General features: G+C 34.9%; 1 non-coding gene across 1 annotated transcript; it reads right to left on the reverse strand.

Annotated features, from left to right (window-relative positions):
- Positions 1 to 287: 287 nt before the first annotated feature.
- Trnav-uac (transfer RNA valine (anticodon UAC)) lies at positions 288 to 360 on the reverse strand. The gene has a single exon. It is a non-coding gene; the product is annotated as a tRNA-Val (tRNA).
- Positions 361 to 578: the final 218 nt, after the last annotated feature.

Raw genomic sequence — 578 nt, forward strand, 5'->3', positions numbered from 1 at the left:
ATATGAATTTAATTTCTTTTCTAAATTGTTCTAAGTTAATTTGTTTCTAATTATTTTCCTAGTGAATTTAATCACAAACAATTATTACGATTCAGAAATTTTCTCATGACGATTGAAGAAAAACTAAGCCCACCACCCACTAATACACAAAAAAGTTGTTCTTTATCCTGATGATGAATAAAAGTAAAAAAAAGAAACAAGAAAATCAAATGTTGATGTCGAGTAAGATGAAGATCAAATTGAGACAAAAAAGAGAAAAAGTTGAGACATGAATCAAAAAGTTCTCATGGTTCCGCCCGGGATCGAACCGGGGACCTTTTGCGTGTAAAGCAAACGTGATAACCACTACACTACGAAACCAGTGAAAGAAAATTAGTCGATATTGGTGACCAATTGAAAAGGGTTCGTCCCGACTCGTCGGCTTTTTGTCGTCTGCTTAGCCGTTCAATAGCTTGAGGGCTCACGTGTTGTACTCGTTTTCTTGATTGTTGGTGACAAATTTAAAATGAGTTCTCTGGATAATTGTTGTGATTAAACTCGCTCTCAATGTTTGAGTTTAAATAACGAAAGTGGGACAG

This window comes from Panonychus citri, unplaced genomic scaffold (assembly GCF_014898815.1).
Source record: "Panonychus citri isolate SS breed McGregor unplaced genomic scaffold, ASM1489881v1 Contig00033, whole genome shotgun sequence".
Taxonomy (NCBI): domain Eukaryota; kingdom Metazoa; phylum Arthropoda; class Arachnida; order Trombidiformes; family Tetranychidae; genus Panonychus; species Panonychus citri.